The 15,353-nt window shown below is 38.2% G+C and overlaps 1 long non-coding RNA gene and 1 other non-coding gene across 2 annotated transcripts in view; one reads left to right on the plus strand and one right to left on the minus strand.

Moving 5' to 3' along the window:
* Nucleotides 1-15,353, minus strand: part of LOC118019074 — a 162,177-nt gene that overhangs the window by 15,774 nt on the left and 131,050 nt on the right. The gene's annotated exons all lie outside the window — the stretch shown is intronic.
* On the plus strand, nt 1,764-1,889 carry LOC118020487. The gene has a single exon (XR_004681920.1). It is a non-coding gene; the product is annotated as a small nucleolar RNA SNORA31 (small nucleolar RNA).

A 15,353-nucleotide genomic window follows, 5' to 3' on the forward strand; every position in this document is an offset into this window, starting at 1 on the left:
AAAAAAAATAGATGCCAACATCCCAGAGATTGGTAGTTTCCAGCCTACCCTGGGGAGAGTGACTGGGAATATGGAGCATGTGAACTCCTCAGATAGGTTACCCTATTGTAGAGCAGGTATGATTCATTGGGTATCACCTGACTTGGATGAAATATCCTTTATTATCCTTTATTTTACCTTCCTCAATGCTGAACAACTTTCTGATGATTCATTTGGCTTCTGGTCATATTGAAAAAGTGTCTTGTATAGCAAGCACCACTATCCCACTCTAGAAAATAATACCTCCCATTGTATTTTCATGGATTGTCTATCTGGGTTATCTACTACAGTCTCTTTTAAGGTGACTGGCATTACCTCACTTCTCCGAGTCCAATGAATGCTGGGATACTGAATGATTCAGAGATGGTCTGAACCACAGTGAATTCACCAGCCAATTTGGTCTTTCAGCAGTCATCTCGTCTTCTCGTCTTCCTGTCTTCTCCCAATGGCATCTTGTCTTCTTCCTATGCCTTACCCTTTTCCTACCCATCATAGTAATCAGGATTGCTTAAAAACCATGTTTGATTTCCACTGGAAGATAGAAGGAAAATTTCAAGTGAAGACGGTGCTGTCCCAGGAAATGAAATAAAGGAAATGACTTTTTAGGTCATAGCAAAAATTCCTCCAATTTTTCAGTTATTTTGGTGGTGGGAAGGAGGCAATAATTCTCAAAGCAAAAAGTCTCAAATAAAATAAAACGTAACAAACGTTAAAATAAGATAGAAGATATGTCACACAATGAACAATATAGGAAACAATTCCAGTGATCTCGGAGATGTGGGCAATAATTCTCAAAGCAAAATAAAATGTAGACATTTTTAAAACAAGAAAGTAAAAGATATGCCCCCAAAAGGAAGATATAGGGAGCGCTACTTTCAAAAAGGGTAATTAAGAAACAAAAATAAAAATCTTGGTATTAGGCTTGCCAGCTGGAAATTACTGAGTTTAAGATAAATGGCCTTGAAAGCTGCACCAAACTGAGTCCATTTTAGTGGACTATTCAAGACAGAGAACTATCTCTCAGGTCCTTTGGAAAATAATAGAATTCAAGTGCAGTACTAATCCAATAAAGAATTTTCAGGAGTCAATATCAGCTACTTAGCATGGTGATAGGCACAAAGCCCATACTGTTGACCCCATTTCCGTTCCTCAGCAGTACAGCTTTGCTATTAAACTATGGCTTTAGGGGATATTTAGACCTTTTCTCCCTAAGCACCCCTAGTAATTTATTCCATCTGGAAGATCTGCATCAAGAATAATTTAAAATCTTCAGGCTCTATTCTCTCCTGGTGCAGGAGCATAACTCCCATTAGCGCTAATGAAAGCTATCTGTACATCTCAAGAAGTGTACCTCTCATAAGTGCTTAAGAACAAAAATGTTTTATGTCCTGCGAGAGAGGCAGCATTAAAGAGAATCTGGATACTAACAAGGTTAAAATGCAAAGGGTGGATTGTTTTCCAGATGACAGCATTCCTTAAAAAGTATGTACTGTTTCTGTCAAAAAAAAAAAAAAAAAACCAACCCAGCAGGGTTCTCACATACTCACTGGGAAAAAAAAAAAAAAAGTATTCCCAACTTTGAACATACACAAAGAATAAGAAATACTTCTATTTTAGAAAAGGAAGTTTGGAGTTTGGGATTGCTATTCTTGCCTTTTTTTTTTTTTTTTTTTTTTTTTGAGAGGAGAAGGGGTATGTGTGTGCCTTAAGAGTATAATACTTCCCTGCATTCACAGATAGACCTTAAATAATATGCTATGGTTCTTTTGGTTTGCAGTAGGATGCAAAAGAAAAAAGTCTCTGCATTTTCTGTCTTTGTCGTGGCCCAGATTGAGTAGGGAAATATATTTGCCAGAGAGTGAGAGAGAGAGAGGACATACTTTATTTGCAGAGTACCCCTTTGCATAGGATCAGAAGCTGATCCAGTCTTGGGCAAGGCCCTATCCTCCTCTAGCTAGATTATTCGCAGGTTAGAAATATGTTTTGTAAATCCGTGACGAGAAGCATGTCATTTCCCACCTCCATCTCACTCCACTGCTGTTGGATTCTGCTTTTCTGGCCAGCAGGCTGCTGGATTCCACAGAATATCCCCAAACCACACACGGAGCAGCCTGCAGCCATTTCCTTCCACAGCATCACCAACCTTGGAGCTTCCTCCCACAGGTTCCCCTGGACAGCTCGGGAGCTTGTTTGGAATACCAAAATTTCTGAGCTGCTGCAGGAGGTTTCAAGCCTCCCCCCACCCACCACCCGTTAATGAAACAAAAGGGATATTTGATGCTTCCTGAAAACACAGACATAATCCTGAGGAAGATTAAAGGATTTCATCATATTGTGGAATCAAACGGCTGTTCAAAAAAACTGGGATCGTCTCCAAGTTTTGATGTGGGGAAAATTTTGGTTATCACAACATTATCACTGAGGCTATACGTGGCACAAAACATTGATATAAAGCAACATTGCTGCTGATTAAACACTATTAGCATATTCATTTGGAAACACAAATGTAAGCACAGATTTCCAATGTTTGCATCATGTACCATTGCAATATTCATCTTTGGGCAAGAATGAATAAATAGAGACCCAGAGACAGAAGAAAAGCTAGGGTGCACACTCAAAGAATGTGTAAATGAATGCTTAACGTAGCTGAGGAGGTCTTATTTATCTTATTAAAAAAAAAAAGCTGGTTAAGTTCTCTTTTATTTTTTTTTCCTTACAGCTTGTAGCCATTATGTACTTGTGATCTTGCCAAGTGGAATGTAGCTGGGAGCATATGTTTAATAAAAGTGTGTGCAGGCGCGCGCACATACACACACACATTAAAGTAATACCATGGTCTCCTCTGAAACTGACAGATGTAAAGCCCTTTGGGAATGGAGGCACTCCTCTATTTTAACTCTACACATTATGTTCAGGCACTTGGAGTCTGAGTATGTTAGAGCAAAGGGAAATAAATAAGCCTTATGCACATCAAGAGCAGTAAGAGTTGACAGTCTGGAGCACTTACTTTTGTTTGTCCAGATTTTTAAAGTGTTTTTCCCCCAGTTTTGGATTTCGTGCATTTTCAAGATGCCAGAAACTCAATCAACGTTCTGTATGGTTGTTTCCTTCTACACTGACTTCTACCAAGCTCACAGTCGATGTATAGCCCACCTCTGCAACCATCCAGATCTTAGTAGCAGTATTTTGTGCCTTTATGCCTCTTTCTTTCCCTCCCACAAATTCCTAATTTGTTGTAAGCCGCTCCAAATTCTTCATGGATTAAGGGTGACCATAAACAAATAATTTTCAAATACGTGCACATATTCATATTCATATTAAGGGAATACTAAAGTTATGTTTAGATTGGGCTGAAGTAGTCCTTTATCCTATATCTGCAGGCGTCAAAGATGGAGTCCTTGAAAGGAAAAGTCTGAGATTCAAAAACCTGAACTCATATCCAAATTTTGCAACTCCCTAAGGATATAATTGTATAATTTTCTCATAGTCAATTAACCTTTGTAAGCTTCTTAATCTGGAAGAGGTATAGTTGCAATACGTAAGTGGCTTTCGACTTTTTTTTAGTAATGGGATCCTTCATTTCATGAAAAAACTTACCAGAACCAACATTTAAAAGAACCAAAATGGAAATGAGCCAAGTTGAAGCTGGATGGAGTGTGGTGCTCCTTCTCTACAACCTTCTCTTTCACCTCCCATTTCACCTTCCTTGTCACCACGGCTTCCTACAACACTTCTTCCGTGAAATCTAAGGAACACTATTGAAAACTGGTGAAATACATCACCTCCATGGACTCATTCAGATTGAACTTATTTTATTCTAGGTATACTTACAAGAGTGATGGTCAAAACATGTACGATATACGGTATGGGTGTCGACCAGTCAGAATGAACTCTGGCTGAAACCAAGCAGTATCCTGTATCTCCGCCTACTAGGTGAAGATCGGTACTGACTTTGAGAATTTAATTGTAAACCACCTTAGTGTATTTAGTCAGGGTTCTCTAGGTATGAGTATGAATATATATGAAGACAGAGAGAGAGATTTATTATAAGGAATTGGCTTACATGACTATGGAGGCTGAGAAGTCCAGACTCAGGAGAGCCATCTTTTATTCTATTTAGGCCTTCAACAGATTGGGTGAGGCCTGCCCACAATGAGAAGGGTGATCTGTTTTACTCAGTGTACAGACTGAAATGTTAATTTCATCCAGAAACACCCTCAGAGACGCACTCAGAACTAATGTTTAACCAAATATCTAAGCACCCTGTGGCCCAGTCAAATTAACCCATGAAATTAACCATCAAACTCAACCACCAGGTCTTTCATGCTAGAGCTTTCACCAGAGTTTACTTAGCCTCAAATCTCAAGGTAAAGGAAATAATCAGTGGGCAAGATGGTAAAATACTATCATTTGTAAAGGGACAAACGGACTCACAAGTAGTCAACAATTGAAATATCCAGTATAGGTCTATGAAGACATGTGACCCTTCAAAGTCGTGCTTTGCTTTAGCTCAACCCTTGTTCATTGTGGATAGAGAATATATCAACCAAGCCAGCTGATACTTGGTTGACATGGTATAGGGTTTTGGACAGTATCCCCCCAATTACCTCCCAGTGAGTTCTGGTTGTAAAGTGGGATCCAATAAATATTATATATGATTTTGGAGTACAATCAGTTAATATCAGCTAGGTCTCACATTTCTTCTAGTTCCATTGTCTTCCCTACCCCCCATCCCAGGATCATTTTGCCCTCTGTTAATTGGAATAATGTAACTCCAGTATGGCTTAAGGACCCTAAGATGTCATACCTCTCTCTCTTCTCAGTGACTCCTAAGTCTATATCTCCATCTTGGACAACAATTCTTAGATCAAGGTTTTATAACCAATATCTGACTCTTATCACACTTCCTATGCATCATGTAGGCAATAGAGTGATCCTCAGTGAAACTGAATTCTTGATTAGGAAGCTTATAAAGCTGTCATATAAAGTTCCAGGCAGGGGTGCCTGGGTGGCTCAGTCGTTAAGCATCTGCCTTTGGCTCGGGTCATGATCCCAGGGTCCTGGGATCAAGCCCTGCATCAGACTCCTTGCTCTGTGGGAAGCCTGCTTCTCCCTCTCCCAATCCCCCTGTTTGAGTTCCCTCTCTCACTGTCACTTTCTCTGTCAAAAAAATAAATAAAATATTAAAAAAAAGTTCCAGGCATTTCCAAAACACAAAGGACAGAAACTGCCCAAAATAAGACCTAACTTGTATGAAACGGAGAAGATGCCAAAAGCTAAATTTCTCAGCTAACTGTTCCTTTGCATCTTTCCCAGGAAATGACAAATTTTGGAGTGCCAAGTTTGGTTCATTCATGGCCAAGAAAATCATGAACAAACACCATGAAATCTCAGCATATCAATGATACTTGTGGTGGTGTTTTTAAAGATATGTTTACAATTCTTTGATACTCTTCTTTTTAAGAAGGGTAGCCCAATTTCTCTCTCCTTGAATGTGAGCTGGACTTAGGAACTTGCTTCTAGCAAATAAAACAGCAGGAGTAATGGTGTATCACTTCCAAGATCAGTTATAAAAAGCCTGCAGCTTCCATCCTGGGTCTCTTTCACTTTCTCATCACTCAGCTGCCATGTTGTTGGAGCAAACAAAGAGAAAGAGGCCCAAATAATGAAGGACTGAAGTCTTCTGACAACAACCCAGTGAATGAGCTTGGGAGTGGATTCACCAGCCCCTTCAGATGACTGAACCCCAATTAACATCTTGACCTAGACCTCAAAAGAGTCCCAGAGTCAGAATTTTCTAGCTCTACCACTCTCTGATCCCTGGCCTTCAGAAATTATGTGAGATAATAAATGTTTGTTGTTTTAAGATACTAAGTTTGAGAGTAATTTACAAGTAGCAATAGATAACTAGTACATTTGTATAATTTTACTCCTAGATTGGGTAAAATATTTCAGGTTTAATAAGTTTCCCACCACATTTAAAATACCTTTTTTTACTACAAACATCAAAATATTTAAAAATGAAGTTGTATTTTAGATTTTCATCTATCTTCAATTTCTTTTAATGAGCTACAACATACTAAGGGCTAGTTGGAATAGCCTCAGGACTCTATATAATATGCATTAAACAATGGCTAATGTACTGATCTTCTTTGGTGCCCAATTTCTTGTTAAGCATTCTTTGTATTATTTCGTTTAATTCTCTCAACAGTGTAATGAGGTAGTATCAGTATTTGCTTTATTTTTACATTGAGAAAACTGAGGCTCAGAGAGGGCATATAGAATTCCCAACAATGCATAATTAGTAAAAGAAATAGCCATTCTGAAATTAAAGTCTTATGACAATTCACTTTCTCCCACCTCTCAGAGAAGGTTCTTTCTTTCCTTTCTTTTCTTTCTTTCTTCTTTCTTTTCTTTCTTTCTTTCTTTCTTTGAGAGAGAGCATGAGTGCAAGCAGGGTGGGAAAGAGCAGAGGGAGAGAGAGAGAATCCTGAGCCCAAATCAAGAATTGGACACTTAACCAACCAAGCCACCTACGCACCCCAGGTTATTTCTTGTAACAGTTATCCCCTGCCATCAGACACCTGATAAAAGGTTTTGCCTCTTCACACCATTGGTCTGAAAGTATTGCCTGGCATCACTTCTGAGAACTGCCTTATTTTCTGGACAGTTTTGCTGCAAATCTTTTGATTTAGAATGAATTCTTGTTTTTTAGACTTGATTATTTGTCCTAGATAACATCTTAAACCAGTCTCTTCCCAGAATGAGGACTTTAATTTCCCATGGTTTCGTGCCTCCAAACAGAAAAAACCACCTCTCCTGATACGGCAGCCCACCCAGAGCCCTTGGCTCCCTGTTTGCCTGGCAAGAAAAATTAGGTATATATGAAAGTAGGAGCCTTATGTCAAAAGTTACAGGGGATCAGGGTATGAATAGTAAGGAAGAGACTACTTCAAATATTCAAAGCTAGCCACTTCGTAGATTTCATCTGTAGCCAACAGGAAAGTATATCAGATCCATCAAGTTTCCTAAATCTGAAGTTAATTGAACTTGATTTGTCATATTATTTTTATGATGTTACCAATGATTTTATATTACAATGGTTTAAAATGGAGAGAACAGGAAAATACCTATAAGAAAAGTTTATGTATTGAGGAAAATTGTTTAGCTGGGGTGAAATGAGCATTTCTGAATTCTCTCATTTATTATCTCTTTCAAGTTTCTTTTTTTTAATTAAAAAGAAAATGCAGGAAGTATACAAGATGAGCCTGGAGGATTTTATAGTATGTAGTGCTAGAAAATAAGGAAGTGCTTTAAAAAAAAATAATGGGGTATGTCAAAGGGACATAAGAGCCAACTGAAAGAGTTCAAAAATGACCAAAGTTGAAACAATTTGAGCAACAGAATAAATTAAGTAGTAATAGATGATAACCCAAAGTATAAAATAAATATCCATGAGTCACACTGACATAATAAATGATTAATTCAAAAAATAAATAAATGAGAGAGAAGAGACAGAGGAATTCCAAATAATTTATGTAGAAATTCCTTAAGGAGATGGAACATAAATCTTCATTCTTTTGGACTTCCTTCCAAAAAGTACAGTATAGAAGATGAGGGAGAGTAACTTTATAACAGAGAAACCTGACAAACACAGGCATCTCAGTCAGCGCTTTACCTTTATGGTCTTCATCCAAAGCATTCATAAGCTTAGCCTAATCATGAGAAGAACACCAGACAGATCCCTATTGAGGGACATTCTAGAAGATACCTGACAAGTACTCCTCAAAACTGCCAAGATCGGGGCACCTGGGTGGCTCAGTTGGTTAAGCGACTGCCTTCGGCTCAGGTCATGATCCTGGAGTCCTGGGATCGAGTCCCGATCGGGCTCCCTGCTCAGCAGGAAGTCTGCTTCTCCCTCTGACCCTCATGATCTCTCTATCTCATTCTCTCTCTCAAATAAATAAATAAAATCTTTAAAAAAATGAAAATAAAAAAAACTTCCAAGATCATCAAATATAAGGAAAGTCTAAGAAGCTGTCACAATCAAGAGGAGACTCTGGGGGCGTGATGACAAAGAGCAATGTGGTACACTGGATGGGGTACTGAAACAGAAAAGGTACAGTAGGTTAAAAACTGAGGAAATCTGAATAAAGCATGGACTTCAGTTAATAATAATGTCTAATAAGGGAAACTGGGTGTGGGGTAAATGGAACTCTCTATACTAGTCTCACCCTTTCTCTATAAATATAAAACTGTTCTAAAATAACAAGTTTATTTAAAAATTTTTCTTCAAGTTAAAAAAAAAGTAAATAGGGCGCCTGGGTGGCTCAGTCAGTTAAGTGTTTGATTCTTGGTTTTGGCTCAGGTCATGATCTCCGGGTTGCAAGATGGAGCCACGAATCAGACTCTGCACTGGGTGTGTAGCCTGCTTGGTATTCTCTCTCTCCCTCTTCCTCTGCCCCTCGCCACATCCCTCATCTCTCTCCCTCTTAAAAAAAGAAAAAAGAAAGAAAAAAATTTTAAAAAGAAAACACACAGTCATATGGAACGTTTATTTAATTTACATGACTTCAAATGTACATGCTCAGCAGAAATAAAGAGGGAGGAGCATAGTAAAGAGTGGAAATATCGCAGTTAAATATTTTGGAGTGTTAATGTGCACCTTCCTCCTGAAGTCTCTTCCCCTCTCCCCCATTCTGCTTCCCAGCTTGGACAGCTAGTCTTGAATGACTCACTGCATAATCAGAAACATCCAACTATTAAACACCGTTGCTACTCTGAGACAAAAGGATTCAGATGCCTCCTTCCAAATTAAATCTTTCCCTGTCTGAGGAAAAAGAGATAGTTGGCCACAGAAGGGAAAAACCAGTTACTCTAAAGGAAAGTGATAGATCAAACAACTGCTGGAAGGGAAACCTCTGTTCCCACTCAACAGTGGCAGCTGCACGGAAGCTGCGTCACCCACAAAGGACCTCAATCACAAGGAAAAGCTCTTTCTGCCATCAGGCATCCAATCTGGAAGAACATCAAGACACTGCCCCAATTCCTCTCCCATGAGGACAATGCCCTACCTCGGAATATTCATAAAACTTCCTCTCAAAACAGAAGGTAAGGAAGGAACTTAGTCACCTTGAGGGCCTAAGATGACATGAAGAGAAGTCCTGATCTTTGATTAGGGTGTGACTAAACAAAAATGGTTTGATATTAGCCTCTGTTTTAGAATAGAAGGGATACATACTATAGCTGACACCAAAGCAATCATAAAGTTATAATGTTGATTATTAACCCCTCAAAAGGACCACCAAAACAAAGATGATCAAACAAAGCTAAGTTTATTAGGCTTTCTGCTGTAAGGCAAACCACACCTTGATAGAATCTTAGTGATGTATCATAAGAGGGAAGTCACAGAGGATATTTATAGGGATTTAGAGCCTGAGCTGTTGATTTTATTTTTTAAATTTAAATTCAATTAATTAACATATAATGTATTATTGGTTTCAGAGGTGCAGGTCTGTGATTCATCAGTCTTATATAATATCCAGTGCTCATTACATCATGTGCCCTCCTTAATGTCCATCACTCAGTTACCCCATCTCCCCAGCCCCCTCCCTTCCTGCAACCCTTGGTTTGTTTCTTATGATTAAGAGTATCTTATGGTTTGTCTCCCTCTCTGATTTTATCTTGTTTTATTTTTTCTTCTCTTCCCCTATGATCCTCTGTTTTGTTTCTTAAATTCCACATATCAGTGTGATCATATGACATTGTCTTTCTCTGATTGACTTATTTTACTTAGCATAATACCCTCTGGTTCCATCCATGTCATTGCAAATGGCAAGACTTTGGGGGTTTTTTGATGGCTAAATATTCCATTATAGATATATAATATATATACATATATATTATACATATATATCACAATTTCTTTATCCATTCATCTGTCGATGGACATCTGGGCTCTTTCCATAGTTTGGCTATTGTGGACATTGCTGCTATAAACATTGGGGTGCAGGTGCCCTTTTTGATCTTTGGGGTAAATACCCAGTAGTGCAATTGCTGGGTTATAGGGTATGAGCTAGTGATTTTAAGGTAAGGTAAGGAATAGGTTGGTAGTAGAGAGACATATATCTGTATCTTTGGGGTAAATAGCCAGTAATACAATTGCTGGGTCATAGGGTATGAACTGGCGATTTTAAGGTAAGGTAAGGAACTGGTTGGTAGTAGAGAGACATAATGACATTTATTACATAACAGTTTCAGATGGATGGGCAGAAAGAGGTGAAGGTCTTAACAAGAGTCATGATAAAGTGCTAGTTTTGATAAGTTAACTATTACAGTTGGCTCAGAGTTTTAACTTCCAGGAGCAAGTATTTCCTGAACCAAGTAGTTAAATTACTTTTACTTGTTCTCAGTTTTATGTAAGGTAGGAGCAAAAAATATTCCCAGTCCTACTATGGTTTAATACATGGACAGGAAGTATCCTCAGTCATGGTCTAAGTTAACACAGAAACAGGACATTAATTGGTTTCAATTCTCATGCCCTGGGTTTTATGAAGTGATCTCAATGATCCCTAACTCCTAGTATTCATTCCTTTATGATCCCTTCTCCGTGAGTGTGGGCATGATCTATGACTTTCCCCTAATCAAATGAATATGCAAAGGCAATGGGACATATGTGATTATGTTACCTAAGATTATAACATCCTTCTTGCTAGATTTTCTTCCTTACTGGCTTATAGTAAGTAAGAGACAGTGACCTCCAGATGACCGGCAGCAAAAATTGAGGACCTCAATCCAACTACCCACCAGTAACTGAATTCTGTCAACAATAATGTATGCTTAGAAATGGATCCTTCCACAGTCAAGCCTCACATGAGATGGGAGCCCCAGTTGAAACGCTGATTACAATGTTGCGAGACCCTGAAGTATTAAGGGCCCAATTAAGCCATTCCTAAATTCCTTATCCACAAAAACTGTGAGGTAATAAATATATTGGTTTAAGCCTCTAAGGTAATATTGTCGGTGGTAATGTTGTTATATAGCAATAGAGAACTTTAGATCATTCTTCTTCTTCAGATGAAGGGTAGACCATTATCATCTAAACACATGATTAATCTAGCTCTGCATTGTTGGATGATGTGTTTGGGTTGTGTAGAGCTTCTGATGGTAGTCATTCCAACACTAGTAAGTGTCAGATTTTCTTATTATTTTGCTGGAAAATTCATTAATTGGGTCATTTGCTGGGACATGGACTTCTCTACAGCATTCAAGGCTCTGAAAACCATACATCTGTGCATCAAAACCACAAATACTAGCTGAAGGATAGTAATCAGAATTTGTAGTTCACTAATAATACAAGAGCCAAGACTGCCCAAATTAAACCAAGAGAAAGATCCTATCCCCAAACCAAAAAACCTGCAAAACTAGATATGGGGGTAAGAGCCAAATTACTGAATGTCATAATTTATTTGTTTCCTGGATATTTTTAGTAATAGTAAAGGTCCTGAAGAGGTCTGTAAGGATGTAAGTAAAACATTTTTCTCCTGATATAGCACATATTCTACCTCCAGATGCTAGTATACTAAACATTTTGTACCACCGCCTGTCTAATTTCAAGAACCTCTCCTGCAGTTTCCATAGCCTCAATAACATTGTCTAGCTCTCCTGCTACACTTTGAACCACTGCATGTAGGATTATGTACATCTTGGGGGCTTTTGTAAAATATAAATTGAAGAAGCTTAGGGGCAGAAGAAAACTGTCCAAAATTCTCTTTCAATGATTAACAGATTGAATGAAAATTAGGATCCAATTTTTCTTATTAAGTTTAACTATCTAAATAACTCTCTTTTTCTCTGAGAAGAGAAACTGATGGGCCAAAGCAGATTCTGGGTAATGTCAGGGAATATTCCAAAGGTGGTCATCAGATGCCCAAGATAAGATATTTCCATAAAATTTGTGGTTATAATCAATAAGCTTTTATAATAAAAGTCCAATCCCAATTATTAGGAATCAACCACTAATCTATTTTTGGCCACAATGCCTTATGATGTTGTCATATAGTATGGCAATGTTTTAGTATCATTCACTCATCGAGAACGGTCCTGTGCCAAGTGATGAAATCTGTTGTACAGAGTTCATTAGGTAACTCTAAAACAAAAAAGGGTAGAGTTGTCCTAAGTGGCACACCTTTCTTAATAAATCTGAAAAAGTGAGACAGCCTCTGGAATACATACTCTCTGTTCTCTAGCTCTTTCTATGAAAGTTCTATAGCAAAGTCTAGCTCCCATGAAAGTTCCCCAAGTACACTTGCTTTCTCTGGAGAAAGGAACCTACCTTTTTAGATATAATGGGATGTAGGGTTTTAGATTTCTTGTTGCCTGGACTGTTGTAATTTTTTGCCAAATAAAAAGTTGCTTAGTGCATAGTGAATCTCCTTAACTCAGGAAACTAACTGGAACTGGTATCAAAGGAAGATGGGTAGCATGCAAAGGAAAGTGAATACAAACAAAGGCTCTAGGGATTATGCACTCTGGGCATCAGTTTCTCATTCTGGGGTGAAATCTTGGGGTTTCCATGGTTATTTTACCATCACATGCTTTTTGTAGGCCAAGATCATAGTTTCTTAAGTTACACAATTCTCCAAAAATCTTAATAGGCTTCCAATCTATTTGTTTTCAATCAATTCCTATTGCCTATAACCACCCCCAAAGTCATAAATCCAAGCCTCCTATAATTTGTTGCTTCCCAGGGCTATTCCTCTTTCTCTAGCAACTTAATGGAATCTACCTTGAGGCCATCTGAAACAATATCTTTAAAGGGAAGGTAATACCCTTAATGTGATATTTGCTGCCGGGATGAATCATTTGTTTAACTGGGAATTCTTAATGGGTTTTTGCCATACGGCTTTCGTAGTCTTTATTTCCTAAAGTTTAGTGTCTAGAAGCAGTTGACTCTTCTAGGTCTGAAAGGCCACAAATTTCTGAACTTTGTCTGGTGTTTAATTCTACACACGACTCATTTCTTTCTTTTAAATATCTTGCTAAATGTATCAATAAACCGTCAACATACACTCTTAGCTCGTCCCAGTCATTTTCACTACTGAGTTATAGACCCAGTAGGAACTGGGTCTGTTTGCCTTCCATATTATCACAAACAAGAGTTTTACAAAATCTGTTTCCTCACCATTCATTTAACCCCCAACTCAGTATTGCTATTTTAAGTTTTTGTTACGGTGTAACCCCACTTCAAGTCTATATTAGTTAACATATTGGTAAAAGCTATAACAAATAATTACCCCAATTTTGTTACTTTTACATGATAAATGTTTGGGGTTTTTTGGTTTTCTGGGTGGGTTTTTTTTTTCTCTCATGTAATGGCTGTTGATGCATAAAGAGGTGAAGAGGACAGTCCTGTTCCATGGGAGGCAGAATGATGGCCTCCCAAACATGTCCACATTCTAATCCCCCAAATCTATGAATGTTACCCTACATGGCAAAAGGGACTTTGTAGATAACACCAATTTAAAAATCTTGAAATGGAGAGGGTATCCTGGACACCCAGATGAGCCTAGTGTAATCACAAGAGTCTTTATAAGAAGGAGGCAGGGGGTCAGAGTGAGAAAAAGAGATGTGGCAATAGAGACAGAGGTCAGGAAGATGCAAGCAAAGGGTTCTGAGTCAAGGAATTCAAGTCACCTCTAAAACCTGAAAAAGCAAGGAAACAGATTCTCCCCTAGAACCTTTTTTTTAAAAATTTATTATTATTTTTTTTATTTTAGAGAAAGAGAGAGAGAGAGCGGGGGTGGGGGAAGCAGCAGAGGGAGAGAGAGAGAGAATCTCAAGCAGACTCCCTGCTGAGCATGGAGCCTGATGCAGGGGGTTTGATCTCATGACTCTGAGATCATGACCAGAGCAAAAATCAAGAATCAGATGCTAAACCGACTGAGCCACCCAAGAGTCCCTCCTCTAGGGCCTTTAAAAGGAACAGAGCCCTGTTGACCCATTTTAGACTGTGGACCTTTAGAACTGTAAGATAATAAATCTGTATGGATTGAGGTCACTAAGTTTGTGGTAATTTTTTACATCAGCAATGTGAAACTAATAAATACATCTTCTGCAGAGTCAACTAGGCATCAAAGTGGAAACACTGCCATCTTCAAAATGTAAATCTGAAAGTTTGCCTAGGGTTTATCTCTATTATAAGCAACTGAAAAAAAGGAAGCATAAAGCATCTCCCATGCAGAGATATGGATTGGGTACTTAGATATACCTAGATATAACAGGGGCTAGAAAATATAGGTCTGCCTGGGAAGCTGCTACCATTAATAACTCCATATACCATGAATGCAAAAGTATGAATATAGGTGACAGGCTAGTCATTCTGCCACAACCCTAGACTAAAAACAGGGCAGTCGAGTGAAACTGTTTGTACTAGATGGTGGACTTGCATACTCCTTTTCCTCAATTAACTACCAGAACACTGGCAGCAGGCTTATTGACCTCAAATATTCAGGGATTAGAAGACTCTGGTAGTGTTGTAAATATAAAAAGAGAGTCAAGAATCACCAGACACTTTAGGAAAGCCTCCAATAGGAAAGAAAAGGCAAAAAACAAAAGACAACCCCCCCCCCGAAAAAAAACACAAAGGGAGAATTTAAAGAAACAATGGCAATTCATTGGTAGGTGGCAAAAAGAAAAGAAGTTAAAACTAAAATTAGTATCTTCTGAGAAATAAGAAAAAAATCAGAAGGAAAATATGTTTTAAAAAAATTAAGACCATGAAAGGAAAGAACTCTTAGAAGTTAAAAAATGTGACTGAAAAATTTGAAGAATTAATTTTTTAAGACTGAAAGAATAAATTATGGCTATATCATAAGAAACAAACACCAGAGTTGACAAATTAGAGAGAAAGGATGAGAGTCCTACAGGTTTGTGGCAAAGATAGTTATACTCATTAAATATTCCACTACATTTCCCAGAATCCTTGGGACTAGACAGGGTTATGTGACTGGTTAAGGCCAATGAAATATGAGCAGAAGAGACATGTGTTCCCTCTAGGCTGAGGGAAAGTTCTCCACTCTCTGTCCTGTCATAAAAACCAGTTCTGCAGCAAATGGTAGCACCTCCATCAGCTGTGTGACCATGTGGAACAGATCTAATCTCACTCAACTCACTTTGAAAATGAGTATGAAACAACAGTTGTTGAGATAAGCACTGAAACTTCACAACAGAAATTTATCACAGCAAAATCTGGCCTATACAGATAAGTGTCAGTCTAAGAGAGTCAACATTTGACTAATAGGAATTTCAGAACA

The sequence above is a fragment of the Mirounga leonina genome, unplaced genomic scaffold, assembly GCF_011800145.1.
Source record: "Mirounga leonina isolate KUSES-001 unplaced genomic scaffold, KU_Mleo_1.0 Mir_173, whole genome shotgun sequence".
In the NCBI taxonomy this organism is placed as follows: Eukaryota; Metazoa; Chordata; class Mammalia; order Carnivora; family Phocidae; genus Mirounga; species Mirounga leonina.